This window comes from Akebia trifoliata, chromosome 8 (assembly GCF_017979445.1).
Source record: "Akebia trifoliata isolate Shusen 1 chromosome 8, ASM1797944v1, whole genome shotgun sequence".
Taxonomy (NCBI): Eukaryota; Viridiplantae; Streptophyta; class Magnoliopsida; order Ranunculales; family Lardizabalaceae; genus Akebia; species Akebia trifoliata.
In genome coordinates this window covers 21,121,402-21,138,162 of record NC_141382.1, presented here as the reverse complement: position 1 = coordinate 21,138,162, position 16,761 = coordinate 21,121,402, and the positions used below count along the sequence as shown (strand labels likewise).

Sequence of the window (16,761 nt, the reverse complement as noted above, 5' to 3'; positions counted from 1 at the left end):
GAATTCAATGGGAATATTAGTTTGTGTCATTTATGAAAATTTTTTGCGAAATGGTCGTGAACTTTATGAGGGGTATTTTTGTAATTTTATCAAATTTTGTGAAAATTGGCGAAATGGTTTATTTGGTTTCGATTTATTGTTTTATGTGTTTGAAAGGGTTTTCCTAAGCGTAATGTAGGCTCTAGAGATGTTTTGAGGTTAAGGGTATTTTGATAATTTGATCATTTTTTAGTGATTTTTATCGTGAAGCTTCTTTTTTTCTAAAAAATGATGATTTCTAGGCTTTTGGGGTTATATTTTTCTAGCGTAGTGTGATTTCTATAGTTTTGTTAGTTTGAGATACCTCATCCGAATTTTTGAAACATATCTAACAACAAAATATAACATTAAAATAATCATCCATCATTGGGAACCGTCGTAATCGGGTTGACGAGTTGATTAATCAGGCGAGTGTAAAAATGGGGTGTCTACAGATGCTCCTCTTTGGTAGAGGGTTGAAGCAAACTAGATAGCAAAATCTATTTTGGTAGATAGTGCGATATCCGAATGCCAAATAAAATAAATGTGCACGTGTGTATTTGAGATAAATCTCATGTGGTTTGAGTAAAAACTGAGCATAATTAATATGTTTCCTCTTGGAAACTCCTCTTGATGATCTCTTTTAGGAATCTTTTAATTCAAAGGAAACACAAGTTGTGTAGAAATAAGAAATGATGTTGATCGGATTAGAATCTTAAGGAAGTTATGTCCTTAACCTTGAGACGCCACAAAGGATGATCACTCCTTTGATAAGTCGAAGATTCATGCACTTCTTCAAGAACTCATACAATAACTCATAAAGAACTCATAAAAAACACATGAAGACTTAAGAAACTTCTTGAATAAACTTCAAAGAATTGCTCATAAAATGTAAATTGTAAATTGTCTCAATTACAAGATGAGGTGCCCTTTTATAGACAAATTAGATCAATATTGATTCTAATTAGTCCTTGGAAAAATAAAGAAAATCTAATTAGTCCTTAAGAAATAAAGAAATCAAAACTAAGGACAATTAGAACATAAAAATTCCCTATTAATCCTTGCATCCAAATTGATCTCTTGCATAAAAAGATAGTTGACCATCCTTGATGAAACTTTGATATCTCCGAAGTTAGCCTTAGGATCTTCTAGAATGGCTTTTTTGTATTGTACTTCCACAATCATGCCTTGTAATGCCTCTTCCATCCTCCTTGTCCTTGCCCTAGTCATCGAACCGCCAATTTCCTTGTAATGGTGCTTGAGAAGACTTGGAAACATCAACTTGAGTTATTGGGTCAGCAACTCGATCTCCATTATTCTTTCCCTCTTCGAAAAGATTCGTCCTCGAATCACCTACATTAAACAATGATAAATCAGCAACATTAAAAGTTGCACTAACATTACCATAATCACTTGACAAATCGAGTTTGTAGGCGTTATCATTGATCTGTTCCAAGACTTGAAATGGACCATCTCCTCGAGGCTGCAATTTTGATTTCCTTTGGGTAGGAAACCGCTCCTTACGCAAGTGCACCCAAACCCAATCTCCAGGGTGGAAAATACTTTCAAGCGGCCCTTATTAGCTTGCTTAGCATATTGCTCATTCTTCTTGTCAATGTTGGTTCGAACTTTGGCATGTAAATCTTTCACAAAATCAGCCTTTTTTTTACTATCAAGATTAGCACGTTCATTAGTAGGCAAAGGTAAAATATCCACATGCGTTAAAGGATTAAAACCATAAACAATCTCAAATGGAGAAAATTAAGTAGTTGAATGAATAATCCTATTATATGCGAACTCAATATGTGGTAAACACTTCTCCCATTATTTTAAATTTTTTTGAATGATAGCACGCAACAAAGTAGTGAGTGTCCTATTAACTACTTCAGTTTGACCATCCGTTTGAGGATGTGCAACAGTAGAAAATAGAAGTTTAGTTCCTAATTTACTCCATAAAGTACGTCAAAAATAACTTAGGAACTTAACATCTCTGTCACTAACAATTGACTTAGGTAGCCCATGCAATCGAACTACCTCCTTAAAGAACAAATCAGCAATATGTGTTGCATCGTTGGTTTTAGTACATGCACTAAAATGGGCCATCTTACTAAACCTAACAACAAATATACTATTTTTACCATTTTGAGTCCTTGGCAATCCTAAAACAAAATCCATAGAAATATCAATCAAAGGTTGATTAGGTACAGGCAAAGGGGTATACAAGTCATGCGGTCGAATTTTAGACTTTGCTTGCCTACATGTAATGCACTTGTCACAAACAGATTGAACATCATACTTTATATGGGGCCAATAAAAATGCTCACGTAAGATATCTAAAGTTTTTAGGAATAACCTCCCCCATGACTTTCCCTTACAAGTAAGTCACGAGCAGAACAATTAGGTACGCACAATTTATCTTTCTTGAAAAGAAATCCTTCATGCCTATAAAAGTCACCACACGCACACTTAGCACATGCATTCCATACTTGGCTGAAATCAGACTCATTGGCATACAAATCTTTAATCAATTCAAAACCAAGTAGTTTAGTTTGCAATGAAGTAAGTAATACGTACCTTCTTGATAATGCATCGGCCACAACATTTTCCTTCCCACGTTTATATTTAATTACATAAGGAAATGTTTCTATAAACTCCAACATTTAACATGTCTTTTATTAAGCTTACCTTGGGTCTTCAGGAATTTCAAGCTCTCATGATCAGAATGAATGATAAATTCCCTCGACCATAAATAATGTTGTCATGTTCGAAGAGTTCTCACTAATGCATAAAGCTCTTTGTCATAAGTAGGATAATTCAATGCTGTCCTACTTAACTTTTCACTAAAATAAGCTATTGGTTTAGAATCCTGCATCAAAATAGCTCCTACTCCAATCCCAGATGCATCACACTCTATTTCAAAAGGTTTATCAAAGTTAGGCAAACACAACAAAGTTACATTAGTTAACTTATTTTTCAAAGTTTGGAAAGTCTGATCATGCACGTTAACCCAATTAAAAACAACATTCTTTTTAACAAGTTCATTCAAAGGTGCGGCAATAAAACTAAAATCCTTAACAAACCTTCGATAAAAACTTGCTAAACCATGGAAATTTCTTACCTTGTTCGCATTCTTAGGTGTAGGCCAATCCTTTATTGCCCTTACCTTTTCCTCATCAACACTAATTCCCTGCGAACTAACAACAAATCCAAGAAACACAACAGATTCCATACATAATATGTATTTCTTAAGATTAACATATAATTTGTGTTCTCTTAACACACTAAACACAACATGCAAATGATTCACATGGTCATCAACATTTTTGCTATAGACTAAAATATCATCAAAGTAAACTACCACAAATTTTCCCATGAAAGCACGCAAGACATGGTTCATTAATCTCATGAATGTACTAGGTGCGTTAGTTAAACCGAAGGGCATTACTAACCATTCATACAACCCATATCTAGTTTTAAATGCAGTTTTCCATTCATCTCCCTCTTTTATGCGAATTTGACAATACCCATTCTTTAAATTAATTTTAGAAAACAAATGAGAGCCATGCAATTCATCAAACATATCATCTAACCTAGGGATAGGATGCCTATATTTTACCGTTATCTTATTAATAGCTCGACAATCCACACACATGCGCCATGTTCCATCTTTCTTTGGTACTAAGAGAATAGGAACCGAACATGGGTAGAGACTCTCCCTTACAAATCCCTTCTGCAACGGTTCATCCACTTGCCTCTGTATCTCCTTTGTTTCCTAGGGATTAGCTCTATAAGCAGGTCTATTTGTTATAGTAGAACCAGGTATGAAGTCTATTTTGTGCTCAATTCCTCTTACAGGAGGTAAACCATGTGGAATCTCCTCAGGAAAAAGATCCTCAAAATCCTGCAATAAAGACACAACAACACTAGGCAAAGATGAGTTAAGATTGTCAGTGGAAAAATAAACATCTTTGTATATAAGAACTATAACTTGTGGCCTTGCTATCATTACACTTTTAACATCATATTTTTCAGAAAGTACACTCAGTATTTTATTCTTTTCTCCATGTTGTTCACTTTGCTCTCCTTTTTGCTCTACCTTTATTTTTCTCTCATTTTGTACTCACTTGCTATCCTGACCTGGTCTTCATAAGCTTGCAAAGGTTTGAGAGGGGCCAATACAATTTTTCGATTGTTCATTACAGAAGAATAACGGTTTTTATACCCATCATGCGACACTCTTTTATCAAATTGCCATGGTCGACCGAGCAATATATGACCAGCATGCATCGATGCCACATCACAAATAACCTCATCCATATACTTGCCTATTGAGAAAGGAATCCGAACTTGCTTGTTTACCTTCACTTCTCTACAATCATTCAACCATTGTAGCTTATACGATTTAGGATGTTTCTGCCATTTCAAATTCAACTTCTCTACCAACACGGTACTAGCAACATTGGTACAACTCCCACTATCAATAATCAATGTACAGACTTTATCCTTCACGTGGCATCTTGTGTGAAAAATATGCTCACGTTGCTCCTTATCTCCTTCATCCTTAGGCTGTATACTCAAAGCTCTCCTGGTGACAAGTAAATCACCATGCACAAGCTCTTCTACTTCAACATCAGAACAATCCTCTAATGGAGGCATCTCATTGTCACTTGAACTAGCACTTTCAATGTCTCCGTTTGCCAATACAACCATAACCCTTTTGTTTGGGCATTCATAAGCAATGTGTCCGAACCCTTGGCACCTAAAACACTTAATCTGACGTGACTTAATAAGAGACTTTGTTTTAGGTCTATCTTTAGGAATAGAAACCGAAGACTTCGACTTTGCGTCTTCTTTTGGTTTGAAAGGAATTTTGTTGTCCTTCCAATTTGGTCTCCACGAATTATTAGAAGATGATCCAGATCTGAACCTTTTGGACTTGATTGCTTTTCCACTTTAATGACTTTGTGCAGTAACTCTTCCATCTCCACATAATGGTGCAACTCAACCACATCAGCAATCTCTTTGTTCAATCCGGCAATGAATCTAGCCATGGTTGCTTCTCTATCTTCCTCTATGTTTGCTCTAATCATGGCAATCTCCATTTCTTTATAATAATCCTCTACACTCATGGAACCTTGAATCAACCCTTGCAATTTGATATACAAATCTCGATAGTAATGGCTAGGAATAAATCTTTTACGCATCACTGACTTCATCTCATCCCATGATCGAATAGGTCTCTTACTATTTCTACGCCTATTGATCATCAATTGATCCCACCATATACTAGCATAGTTTGTAAATTTCACGGCGACTAGCTTTATTTTTTTATCCTCAGAATAATTATGACAATAAAAAATGTGCTCAACCTTTCTTTCTTACTCCAAATATAATTCAGGATCATTATTTCCATGAAAGATCAGAATCGTCATCTTTATGCTACACAGATTGTTATCTTCTTTGAAATCAACTTTCTTATCTCATTGATAATGTACTCTCTCCGCTTCGGAATGAACATCTTCTTCTCCGTCGAACTCATGTTTTCGATATGGTTTAGATTCATAAGAGGATTCCATATTGTCCAACCTTGAATTCAACAATTTAAATTGGTCATAAACAGCCTTGATGAATAATTTTAGGTTGGTTTCATGTGGTTCTCCTCCTTCCTTACTCATGGTTGAAACCTATAATTTTAAATAAACGAAAACAACAAAAGAATACAACAATCTTGTAAGTCTTAGAAAGTGATAAAAACGATAGAATTGGAGGTTGAAACGATGTGGAATGAGGCTATGCCTACATAACTTGTAGATCTTGAAAAGAGCTTCGATTTGATATGCACTAATAGTCGTTCCGATATCCGGATCAAAAGTTATGGCCGTTTGAAGTCAGCAACTCCAATTTTATCGATTTTTCTGTACTACGAATCAACGAATATCAATCCCTTTTTTTTTATTATAAAGAGAACGTGATTAACAGCAAGAAGCAAATATAGTATATTTGTATAGACACGTTGTGGTAGAAATTCAGGAAACACAATCAATGTTTTTATATGTAACACATCGAAGAATAATCGAATTCGGACAATCGCAAGATACACACAATCGTAAAACAAAAGCAAGAACTCAGCAAAAATACATATATTGCAGACGAAAGTTAGAACAGTGCAAACAATTCTCAATATACACGTTGTTGTAGAACATCAACGTGAAGGATGATGTCATTTATTTGATCGGAGGTTACTGATCTGAATTTCAGCATGTCACACGTTGTGACTGATCTAAATTCTCAGCAATGGAACCAAAGACAAAAAAACGTTAAGAGTTCAGATTTCACTTTAACAATAGAATCAATGATTAAACTCCAGCAATGATGTGTTCTTGAACATGTAAGAGATCAATTATTTGAAAGAATTTATTTTCGTTTTATATTCTATCGCCCAAAAAAAAATTATGAATTCAAAGAAAAAATGATGAAGATCTTAAAGAACAGCAACAGTGGTTTATTCGTTGAAGGTGTTTTGTCGTAAGAACATTTAAGACAACAACAAATGAGAGCAGATGGTTTGTTCTTTATCAACAACCTTCAAACAATTTTCAAACAAGATTCAGCAAAAGAGTCTAATATTCAAACAATCTTAATATGAATGCTGTTGTGGTTTCTGCGATTGGAGTGGATAGAAACAACATCAATAGCAAATACCAATCAGCATGAAGACCATTAACTATTTGATGTTCAACAAAAGAACATTAAAGACAAGAATGAAAGTTTTTTTCAAGATCATCAATCAAAACATCAACAAATGTATTCTGTTGTAGCTTAATTTTTCAACAAGAACAATCCATGGTTATCGATTAAAAACGCAATTAAGAGATCAATGTCTGAATATTTACGAAGAACGATGCGTCTATTTTCGATGAAAGACCATTCAAGATTGTTAAAGTTCATTAAAGAACAATAACAAACGAGTGTTCTTGGAAAGTTTTTTTTTTTTTTTTGATTATTACAACAAAAAAACGAGTAAGAAATGTTGTGTCCAATCTGAATCTGATTCTTCCTTGATCAGATCTGAGTTTCAATAAGATGCTGTATTGTTTTTCAACAATAATATGTAAATCTTGATCATCATAACAAATTAACAGCAGTAAAATGAGAGCAGCCACGTCAAGAGTTTTCTTTTCATGTAATCTCAAGTTGGATGCTCAAAATAGAAACCAAGAACTCAACCAAGAAATTTTTTTTTTTTTCAATGAAAAACCCAACTTAGATTAGAATTAATGTGGCTGTGTTTCAACAACAAATCATGTTGTGGACAACAACTTTGGTTTGTTCTTCAACATTAGTAACAAATTGATTGTTGATGATCGATCACAATTTGTAATTTCAGCTAGAAAATTTCAGAACTCACAAAGAAAATACCATAAAGAAAATGTAAAATTCACAAAGAACTATGTAAGAACAATTACGAAATTCAATGAATGTTCATGGTTTCCAACAAGAACGGATCAAGAATGTTTTGAAATAATAAAAACCTGGTTTCCAGCCATTGTTGGCTTTGAATTGATATGAATTTTGTTGGGGTACAAAGTCTACTCCGTTGAATCTCCAATTGAATGGCATGTAACCCAAATGATGTGAAACCTCTTGGATTAGAACCTTCTCTTCAAAGGATTCTTTCAATGATGATTCATTTTTCCAGCAATCTTGGTGCTCTGATACCAAATGATATGTTTCCTCTTGGAAAATCCTCTTGATGATCTTTTTTAGGAATCTTTTAATTCGAAGGAAATACAAGTTGTATAGAAATAAGGATGATGTTGATCGGATTAGAACCTTAAGGAAGCTATGTCCTTAAAACCCCAACCTTGAGACGCCACAAAGGATGATCACTCCTTTGATAAGTCGAAGATTCATGCACTTCTTCAAGAACTCAAGCAAGAACTCATACAAGAACTCATAAAGAACACGTGAAGACTTAAGAAACTTCTTGAATAAACTTCAAAGAATTGCTCATAAAATGTAAATTGTAAATTGTCTCAATTACAAAATGAAGTGCCCTTTTATAGACAAATTAGATCAAGATTGGTTCTAATTAGTCCTTAGAAAATAAAGAAATCAAAACCAAGGACAATTAGAACATAAAAATTTTCAATTAACCCTTGCATCCAAATTGATCTTCCAAATTCTCTTGCATAAAAAGATAATTGACCATCCTTGATGAAACTTTGATATCTCTGAAGTTAGTCTTAGAATCTTCTAGAATGGCCTCTTTGTATTGTACTTCCACAATCAAATCTTGCAATGCCTCTTCCATCCTCTTTGCCCTTGTCCTAGTCATCGGACCGCCAATTTCCTTGTAATGATTCTTGAGAAGACTTGGAAACATCAACTTGAGTTATTAGGTCAGCAACTCGATCTCCATTAATAATTTGAGTATAATACTGAGCAAAATCCGAGACAACCCTCGGTGGCAACTGAGCAAAATCTGAGATAACCCTCGGCGGCATTGAGCAAAATCCAAGAAAGCCTTTGGCGACAACTGAGCAAAATTCGAGATAACCCTTGGCGGCATCTGAGCAAAATCCAAGAAAACCCTTGGCGACAACTGAGCAAAATTCGAGATAACCCTCAACGACATCTGAGCAAAATCCAAAAAAACCCTTGGCGGCAACTGAGCAAAATCCGAGATAACCCTCGACGGCATCTGAGCAAAATCCAAGAAAACCTTTGGCGGCAACTGAGCAAAATCCGAGATAACCCTCGGCAGCATCTGAGAAAAATCCAAGAAAACATTTGGCGGCATTTGATCAAAATTCGAGATAACCCTCGGCGGCATCTGAGCAAAATTTGAGATAACCCTCGGCGGCATTTGAGCAAAATTCAAGAAAATCCTTGCACTGCAACTGAGTAAAATCCGAGATAACCATCGGTGGCATCTGAGCAAAATTCGAGATAACCATCGGTGGCATCTGAGCAAAATCCGAGATAACCCTCGGCGACATCTGAGCAAAATCCAAGAAACTCCTTGGCGGCATCTGAGCAAAATATAAGATAACCCTCGACGGTATCTAAGTAAAATCCAAGAAAACCCTTGGCGGCAACTGAGCAAAATCCAAGAAAATCCTTGGCAGCAATTGAGCAAAATCTGAGATAACCCTCGACGACATCTGAGCAAAATCCAAGAAAACCCTTGGCGACATCTGAGCAAAATCTGAGATAACCCTCGGCGACATCTGAGCAAAATCCGATATAACCCTCGGCGACATCTGAGCATAATTCCGAGAAAACCCTCGACGGTATCTGAGCATAATTCTGAGAAAACCCTCGACGGCATATGACTGAGTAAAATTGGGAATGAATGAATGAATCTGGAAAAGAATGATTGAATCTGGGAATGAATAGATTTGGGAAAGAATGATTGAAAATGAATCTGGAAAATAATGATTGAATCTGGGAAAGAATGACTGAATATGAATCTGGAAAAAAATGATTGAATCTGGGAATGAATAGGTCTAGGAAAGAATGATTGAATATGAGACTGAATAGATCTGGGAAAAAATAATTGAATCTGGAAAAGAAAGAATGCCTTATATCCTATTATAGGTGAAAGGGTAATGAGTTAATCTCTAAGCAAAACCAAATATGAGATCAGAAACGCTTTTGTTTGAACCTCAAAGTCTTTCAAAATTTTATAAATTTTAACTTCTTTTGAACCTCAAGGGTTTTAAAAAAAAATTGCTATCAAGAGGGTAACCTTAAATTTGGGGTTCCCATTATCCTTTAGGATTAACATTGATCAAGTTTGAAAACAAAATGCGCCTAGTTTGATAGGAAACATTGTATTGAACACATCTTGTAAAAAAATGCACCTAGTATAAGGGGGAAAGTACATATCAGAGAAGAAAGAGAATGCCCTTTGTATGAAGGTTTGAAATATTTGATTACCACAAGCGCAATAAAGATTCAACTTTTAATTTTGATTAAAGATTTTGAGTCAGGCTCAAGAGAGCAAAACATTTCCTTTTGAGAGTCATTGTAGAATCCACCATTTTTCCTCTTAGTTCACTAGGAGAAATAGAAAATTTTTAGATCAATCGTAGATGATGCTCGTGACTTCTAAGTCTTTGCTTGGTTTAAACTGCATGTTGAACTTGATTATTCGAATTTTAGATGTTTCGGTTCGAATCGCCTTTTAGCTTTTCAACTTTATGAATATTTTCTTCTGTTTTTCTTTGTTGCTCTAACTTTTGCCTAGATTGCCCTTTCAGGTTTTCAAACTAGCGAGCATGCTCTAGTTTTTGCCTAGATCGCCTTTTCAGATTTTCGATCTAGCGAGTTTTTTTTCTTTGCTCTGATTGTTGCCAAGACCGTCCTTTCGGATTTTCAACCTTGCGAGCTTGCCTTAAATTTTGCCTAAGTCGCCCTTTTCGGGTTTTCAACCTAGCAGGCTTTTTTTTTTCTTTAATTATTGCCAAGACTGTCCTTTCAGATTTTCAACCTTTGTGAGTTTGCCTAAGCCGCCCTTTCGGGTTTTCAACTTAGTAGGCCCCGTTATTTTTTTTTTGAACTTTTGGAATTACGGTTTGATCATGCTTTACTATCTTCTTTGACTTTTCGCACGGTACTTAGGAGGACTTTTATGGGTAGGCTTAGGACTGGGTATAAAAAGAAAGGAATTCTAAGGCTCAAAAACCCAAATGCCTATTGTGTAGCATTTTCTCTTAAATTTTCTTTTTTCCTTTAAATTTTGTTCTCCATTTTGACAATATTTGAATTTTATTTGTGGGGAAAATTTTTATTGTTTATTTTTTATGTGGTCAGGTCTAAAGTAATTTCTTAGGTTGCTTACGTATCTTAGAATTTTGGGATCAAACTAAAACGTAGTTCGAATTCTTCCCTCTCTTAGGTTAGGTGATCGAGTTGAGAAAGAAAAAATGCACATTTTTTTTAAAAGGCTGCAAAGGGCTGAGAAAGGAGATATTGAACTGGATAGCAGAAAAATTGATTCGACCAAAGATGGCCTCCATAAATGTAGTACCGCTTGATCTGGTTAAGGTTGGTTGGTTCTGATAATTCGGTTCCATCATGATCTTGAAGTCTGACAGCTTTTCTCGGTAATATTTTTTGATGATGAACGGACCTCCCCAATTTGGTTTGAACTTCTCTCTAGGGTCAAAGATAGGTGCCTGATTTTTTTTAAAATCTGATGGTTTTCCAAAGTAGTATTTTGTTGCTGATAAATGAATCTCTCCAATTAAGTTCAAACTTCCTCTTATGGTTGAGAGGAGTTCTTAGTTTTTTTTGAAGTCTGATGGTTAAATCCTTGACTTGTAAGTAGCGAACTTTGACCTTCTTGTCAAACGTGCGAGTGATTCTTTTTTGATTTCATTGGTATTTTCATTTCATCGAGTGAGTATCTATTCCATGTCAAACAACACCCAACTTTGCACCTAACATATCCTCATAGGATTACACGGACAAGTCTTTTAAAAATTTTGAGAAAATTCATTATCCCATCGTGTTCCTCTAGGCATAGAATGGTTTCTATTTGAATTTCTTGGGAATTTTTTGTTCTGAGGTCAATGACCTAAAGGTTGAGCCCAACCATTATTTTCTCGTTCAAGAAACAAATCTATCCTTGAAGTCATATTATTATTTAATTCGTTAATGCGCTCGAGGTATTCAAAAATTTCGTTTATTCAATTGAATTCAGATGAGGCGTCTAGCACCATTGCAAACTCGACAAACTAACTTGACTCAACAGAGATAAAAAAAAGGACAGACTTGATTGCTGAATTGATAAAAAAAATTGGACTCAAGACTAAAAAATTAGAGACAATTACCTACAACGGGCTTGATTAGGACTGAGGACTGAGACATTGCCTACAACCAATAGGATTGAGGCACGGTCATCTTCAGGAAATAACTGGGCGATATTGAGAAATTCTGAGGCTATTTCTAACTGTTGATTTGGCACTAACGTTTGTTCTAACTGATCGGACTTACAACCCTAGCTAGACGATGGATGATTGAGTTTAGGTACAATGATAACCCTTAAACCTCATTAAAAGTGAATTTAATTAGTTTAAGTGTTATCCCCTTGATAACATTTTAATGAATCCTGAGATTTTATTGAGTTCTGTACACTAATCCATTAAACAATTCATCCATTCAATGATTATTCAGAAGGAAAATAATTTTATTGCATTCTTTGAAAATTATTGAAAAATAATGTTTTTATTTTCACAAATTTGATTATTTTTTGCAATCATTTTCTTTTTAGAAAAACATATTTTGGTAATTTTCCAAGGTCCATGTAAAAAAATAAATTTTTGGTAAAAAACACATTTCAAAAATTTTCATGCAAAAAAATAGATCTTTTATAAATCATTTTTCCTTCATTTTCTTTTGGAAAACATTTTTTATGAAAAACATTCTTCTTCCGAAAAATATTTTTCTTCTTTTAAAATAGGTTGAAACCCGAATTATCAAAGAATTTGAATTCTATTTTGATTTAAATGGTCCGGCATCATCATGATCGTTGAATCGAGATGGACTGGGTCATTATGAACCATTGCCGAGTTTTATAAACTGGATTCTTTATTGGGTTGGTGCACCCAGTAATACAGTAATTTCAAATCAGGTTAGACAAAAAAAATTTGATCCTTGAGGACAACCATACATTCTGGTCTCATCATTCACATACATTCATCATTCACAAGGTCCCATTCAATAAACAACCCGGGAACACCCATGATAAGTTCGAGTCGTTACTTATAGGGGAAGTTTCTAGACTCTAAGCTTACTACGTGCAATGCAATTTTATCTGGCCACCCTTGCCCAAGTACACCTATATACCTTTCGAGCGTACTCAATCAGACGGTACGTGGTGACTTGATTTGATATATCGTATAGGTGATAATCTAAAACTTCAACCCACTTTCTAAAGCCAAAAACAACAAGTTTAATTTCCAGATAAGAGGTGGCGCGCGATGCTTGAGCAAATGTACTCTTATATCACCTCTTTTCTAGAATAGACGTAGTCTATCCTCTTAGTACTGTAATACATCGAAGCAGGATCTCGCTTAGGCATTAGTTTTGACAAGAAGTGCAATTGATGTACTTATATTATCTTTGATATACCTATGGGTATAAGTCAAGAGTTGTAGCTTTCATAAATGGTTTGGCATCCCACGAGGGGACCGATCACGTACTAGTACTACGTTGGCAAACGGGACATGTGACTATGCGACTTACAATATGTCAAAGGCTCAGGTCGCTCCAGCCTGGGTGCATCGATATACCTTTCAGAGCCACCTGATCAGACGGTACTGATGCTTCAGTTTAATATACCCTAAGGTATGTGATTGGAGTTGTGATTTTCATGAATGACGTCGCATCTCCGAAGAGACCGGGCCACGCACTAGTGCCACGTTGGCTATATGGGACATGCAAACATGCAAAGCAATAAACGTGCTAGTGGTGTGTGCAAAACAGGGTGGGGTGTGCTCAGGGCTTTTTCAAACAACTGGGCCTGTGGGCCTGATCATATCATCATACATTGAAACCAACATATCATACATCTCACTCAAGATCATGACAATGTTAGATAAGCAATTAACACAAAGATCAATAATCGGGTTCGATCGTTGAAGCAAGCATGCAATTCCAAAAATATTTCCTTATATGGTCCAATCAAGGGTTATTTTGGGTGACCCTACACAAATTGAGATTCTCAAAGACTATTGAATTAATGATAGAATATTGAACTGTTGATATGATGAATAATGAAATTCTCTTTTTTCTTTTTAAAATAAATTGATTTTTTTTATAAAAAAAACTTAAAAAAAACTATTGCTAATAATTACAAAAACCTAAAAACACAATCCTAAAAAAAAAACTCTACTGCCGCACCAATCTATAAATTCACAATCAAGTAAAGTAGTAACCAACATCACAATGTGACGCTACACATAAAAAATTGGTGTGACAATAGTGAATCTCAAAGAGAAACCAACCGAATAACCATTGTGTTTATCAGTTAAATTTTAGAAAAGAAATTACAACTTATTCAAATTGTTATTTCTCGTCCGATAGTTTTTATCCCTAAAATTTTTCAAAATTTTTCTAAAGGGTTTTAAACCCAACCTCCCCGTTCGAGCAATCACCAAATCGGACTATCACTCAAAGGGTTACAATTCTGATGTTTGAGATCAGACATAGAAGAGCTTTCTCGAGGGTTTGATCAGAATTGTTGAAAGAAAGAGAAACAATAGGGTCCTGATAGATGGTCCGTCATTGTCATCTCTATTTTTGATAATTAGACCCAACAAGTTGGTTTTGATGATGATGAATCAGAAAACGAAAACTATTTCTGTCCTTCCTTTTCATCGGTAGATCGATATTTCAACCAAAAACAAGTTCGATTAAAGCATTCATTCTCTCTAAAATAAAATAGAATTTTAAAAGAAAGGAAAAAAAAATCAGATCAGCCACCATTAACGCTCTGTTAGAGCTTGGAACCGAAGCGAAGTTACTTTCCTTCCGTGGAACAACCTTTACACAGCCACAGTCTCAAATCACCCCTCCGTTATAGACTCAACGATTACAATATCTCCCATCTTAAAGGTTTGATTGAAAACGAAATACAGCAAGATTCTTGATTCAAATTCGAAACTCAAAATTAATTGACCAATGTCTGAGTTATACATAGAAACCTTGACTCTTAGGAAAATCGAAATAAAAAATTCTTTAACAAAACAACCAACTTGAAAATTTTAAATCAACATTCAAACCAAAATTTAATCAACCCATCAACATTTAAACTAAAATCTAATCGATTAATCAAGTTGAAAGTAAAATTTAATTGACCAATTAAATTGAAATTAAAATTTAATTGACCAATCAAATTCAAAATAAAATTTAATCAACCAATCAAATTAAAATTAAAATTTAATTGACCAATTAAATCGAAATTAAAATTTAATTGACCAATTAAATAAAAATTAAAATTTAATCGACCAATCGAATTAAAATTAAAATTTAATCGATCGATCAAATTCAAATTAAGATTCAATCAATCAATACCTAATAAATTAAAGTTTAATCAAACAATAAAATAAGTAATCAAAAAATTCTAACTCATCATTCAATCGATGAATCTAACCAACATTGAGCTATGGGAGTGGCATGAGTCATGAAGCATGGGAACATACTCCCTTTTTTATTTATTTATCATAAGTCAATTAGAAAGAAAAGATGCTCTATTTGGTTCGGTCAAAACAAGCAATAAAGAAGAGGAAAATAAGGTAAAAAAGAAAAACTACGCCTAGTCAACACAAAAAAGGAAAAAAAGGAGAAAAAATCTATAAAGATCACTCTATCTCACGTCCTCAAAAATCCTAGTAGAAGACTCTCTCCATTATCTCTTAAAGAAGACTACCAATGAGAAATCAAAGGAAAAAAAGGAAAAAGACCATGACAAAAGGCTGATTTTTTCTTTATTCTATTGTCCTTTTAAGAAAAAATAAGAAGAAGAAGGAAAAAAATAGAAGAAGGTAAGGAAAAAGGAAGAAGAAGAAGAATTGAAAATGAACGACAAAAACTCACCTTCTTCTTTTTCTTGGATGTTCCAAATAGCAGCAACTCATCCTATCCCTTCTTTTTGATACTCATAACAGCAGCAACTTACCTTCTCTACTTCCTACTAACGCCTCATACAACAACCAAGATCATGATCTCTTCCTTCTTTTGAATGCCCCCAATAGTCCCAGCCATGTTCACCTCCTTTTCTTGAACGTCCCCAACAGCCCTAATCACTCCTTCTCCTTCAACCATTAACACATACACATTCTTCTCCTTTAACTCCATTACAGCAGCCCACAATGTCTTAGATTCTTTCTCTATCTCTTGGACATCAACACCCACATCACTTTTCCTATCATTTTCCAACGCCCAACAACACCTAGCCCTCTTTCATCTTCTCTTCAATGCCTAACACCTCCTGCAACACCTGTCTTCTTTACTTTTCAACGCTTGGTAGCAACCCAGCCTTTTATCATTCACTATCAACGTTCTAGCAATAATATAACAGCGGTATCCATTTTTTTCCACATCATAACTCACCCCCAATCAGAGCATCGTTCATCGTTAAACCTCTCATTGGTTTCTAGTTCACTTGAAGGAATCACAACAATCATCATTTTATTGTAAAGGTAACGTATTTTGATGTGTTTTCCTTTTCTTATTTTGTTATTTTCTGATTCATTCTTATCTTTTATCCCTCGTTTCATCACGTGTTTCTAATTTTTTTTATTCGAAAATGTTGAATATATGCTTATTTGCCACGTGTTTCTAATTTTATTTATTCGAAAATATTGAATATAAGCATGAATGTTTGATTTATTGATTTGCGACATGTTTTTAATTTTTTTGATAAAAAAATGTTGAATATAGGCATGAATGTCTGATCCGCTAATTTGCCACGTGTTTCTAATTTTTTTTATTCGAAAATGTTGAATATATTATGAATTTTTTATTCGTTGATTTGCCACGTGTTACTTCATTTTTGAATTTAAAATTTTTGCATATAGATCTGAATTTTTGTATAAACATGAGATTGTTTATCTTTGAACCTCAATGCTAAGTTGTTTGGAGTCTTCACCATTCTTTTTTGGAAATGGGTGTGAATGGGCACCCGAATCAATTTTTTTGGAAAATCATTTTTTCATGGCATTGTAGTGA

At 34.5% G+C, this 16,761-nt stretch overlaps 1 pseudogene; it reads right to left on the bottom strand.

Annotated features, from left to right (window-relative positions):
* Window positions 1-3,790: 3,790 nt before the first annotated feature.
* On the bottom strand, window positions 3,791-15,888 carry LOC147396371 (uncharacterized; annotated as a pseudogene).
* Between the last annotated feature and the right edge of the window lie 873 nt (window positions 15,889-16,761).